Source organism: Musca autumnalis, unplaced genomic scaffold (assembly GCF_047663935.1).
Source record: "Musca autumnalis isolate F117 unplaced genomic scaffold, ASM4766393v1 scaffold_2, whole genome shotgun sequence".
Lineage (NCBI taxonomy): Eukaryota > Metazoa > Arthropoda > Insecta > Diptera > Muscidae > Musca > Musca autumnalis.
The window spans coordinates 174,569,272-174,572,254 of NW_027411755.1; the positions used below are offsets into that span (position 1 = coordinate 174,569,272).

General features: G+C 29.2%; 1 long non-coding RNA gene across 1 annotated transcript; it reads right to left on the reverse strand.

Annotated features, from left to right (window-relative positions):
* Positions 1–695: 695 nt before the first annotated feature.
* LOC141393183 (uncharacterized) lies at positions 696–1,207 on the reverse strand. The gene is made up of 3 exons (XR_012410022.1): positions 1,118–1,207; positions 850–1,015; positions 696–789 (listed from the first exon to the last, which is right to left on the reverse strand). It is a non-coding gene; the product is annotated as an uncharacterized lncRNA (long non-coding RNA).
* Positions 1,208–2,983: the final 1,776 nt, after the last annotated feature.

Here is a 2,983-nt window from a genome sequence, read left to right on the forward strand (position 1 = left end):
TTGAATAAACGAAAAAAGTTACATTGAGTTTCATTGAAGTAAAATTAACGAATTTGTTCATTATTGCAATGAAACTTCTTCACTGATGCAATGAAATCTCTTCATTAATGCAATGAAACTTCTTCATTGATGCAATGAAATATCTTCATTAATGAAATGAAGCTTTTTCATTGATGCAATGAAACCTCTTCATTAGTGCAATGAAACTTCTTCATTGATGCAATGAAACTTCTTCATTGATGCAATGAAACCTCTTCATTAGTTCAATGAAACCTCTTCATTATTGCAATGAAATACTTTCATTAATACAATGAAATACTTTCATTAATGCAATGAAATATTTTCATTAGTGAAATGAAATACTTTCATTAATGTAAAGAAATACTTTCTTTAATGCAATGAAGCCTTACGTTGGCTCAAAATCAATGATACATTTCATTGATGTAACGTAAAATTTCATTTATTTTTTGAAGTCATTTCATACTCACGTAATGCATAAAAATTAAGTCAACGCTAAATATGTTTAATTCATTTTATTGCAATTAGTTTTGACCATGGATACAATACTTCATATTTGATTCCTTAGGTATTAACTAAATACATTAATGATACCATTGGTCGTTGTCATCTGTAAGTAAAATTGAAAGAATAAACAATTTGTTACTAAATAACTGGTTTTCTACACAATAACTTACCTTCATATATTGCCGCTCAGTCATCCCCTGTGTACTTCCATGATGTTGGGATACAGCATACAAAGTTCACATAAAACAACTGTACATATAAAAACTACATGAAAGAGTTTTAGTTTAATATTTGTATTTTCTTTCCACATTAAACACTTCATACCTACTTTCAACGAAGTTTATGATCCTATTGGGCGTTGTCACCATTAAGTAAAATTGAAAATCATAAAAATGTAAGTAATTTATTTGTCTTTATTTGTCGCTGGACACCAAACTCTTTGCATTTTCTCCGTCATTCCATTCTTCTTTAGATTTTCTATTGCTTGCATCTATTACAAAGAGAAAAATCAAATAAATGTAAATTCACTTATATAAACAAATGAATACATAAAACTTAACAGAAATAGTTTGTCCAATATTTACATACTTACTTTTCTAAGTTAAAAACACGAATCGTAAAATTTTTATTCATCCTCACATGGCGGCGTTATAATGTCAACTAAAACAATGTTGTTGCCAATTTGCTGATCAGCTTTTTGGCAGACAGGGTTGTTTTGCCTAATCTTGTTTTCTGCTTGTTAAACGCACACACGCACATTCAGACCGCACAACTGGAATTTACTTCATAACAACAATGAAATACATAACAAGGAGCGACAGAGAATAACATACCGAGAGAATAAGCCTTGATACCCAAGTAGAAAAAATGAGACAAACATTTTAATGAGAATGAATATGTATATCAAAGCCAATCGCTAGTAAAGCAAGTAAGGAATTTTTGTACAGTTACGCTTTTAGAGACGCTTCTGCTAATATTCGTACATATGTACATATGTATGTTTGATGTATGTGATTCTATACACACATATGTATGTACTTGGCAGATTTATAAATGTACTGTTTATGATTGTGGAAAATTTAAAACATTTGTTTAATAAAGAAAAATAATTAGAAGAAAAATTATAATATAAGGGTCATAATATAGATAAGATTTCAGACCCTTTTTTCATTCCGCAAAATAGTATTGGGAACTTCAGAAATGTTTCAATTATTTAATGAAACTCTTGCATTTATTTAATGAAAATGTTTCATTTATTCAATGAAACTGTTTCATTTATTCAATGAAACTGTTTCATTTATTTAATGAAACTATTTCATTTATTTAATGAAACTATTTCATTTATTTAATGAAACTATATCATTAATTTTTGGAGCCAACTAAAAACATCAAATATATCTAATTTTCCACCATTTTCTTAAAAGATTTTTGAATACTAGTTTTTTAAGCACATACTATTTAGCACAGTTTAAATACTCACATATTTATTTAAAATTTAAAGAAATTAGAAGTTTCATTACATCAATGAAATACGTTTCATTTATTCAATGAAACCAAAAATCATTAAATTTTAGTCAACGTAAGGTTTCATAGCATTAACTAAACATTTCATTGTATTAATGTAACATTTCATAGCATCAATGAAAAATAATCAATGAAACCCGTTCATTGATACAACGAAGCATTTTTCTTTCAGTGAAAAGACATGTGCATTAGAGTTATGAAATAGGTTACTTTCTCCTCCTTCTACCCTAAAATAAATCATACACGCAGTAAAATATATATTAAAAATATGTTTGGATCCAAACAAACATATGTTTGGGACTGGTTGTAAACAAATATATGTGTTTGCAACATTTTGTAACATATCTCAATTTTATTTGTTTGGGTACCAAGTTTTTATCCCCTTTGTATTTATGCTAACGAGGGTATATGGCAAATAACAAAATTCCTTTGCAATTCCATTTGAAACAAGTGAGAAAAGGCTATAGTCGGTACGGAGCCGACTATGTGATACCCTACACCACTGCCTCTGTGCATTATCTTTTCACTCGAAAACAATTCTTTTAGGGAGATACGAAAGTTTTCACTTATCTGGCTTTTATACCAAATGTCTTAAGGCGAACTGAACCAAAATAATTAATATTTAATTTTATATTTGACTACTATCGACATCACCAACATCAATATGCTTCTATCTCTGTGAGAAAATTTCGTGATGATCCGATCAAAATTCCGACGGGAACCTACTTTACATCATTAGAAAGGTGATATTTTCTACCTTCATTGTCAGGTTTTGCTTTTGGTATACCCCATATAGAAGCTGAGATATTCGCTTTGGAAAAACATTGTCTTTTTATCCAAATAAGTAAATATTATGCGACCATCACCAAAATCAATAGGCTTTTTCATCTGTGAGACCCCCATTATCCCTCAAAATTTCGTGACGGTCCCATCA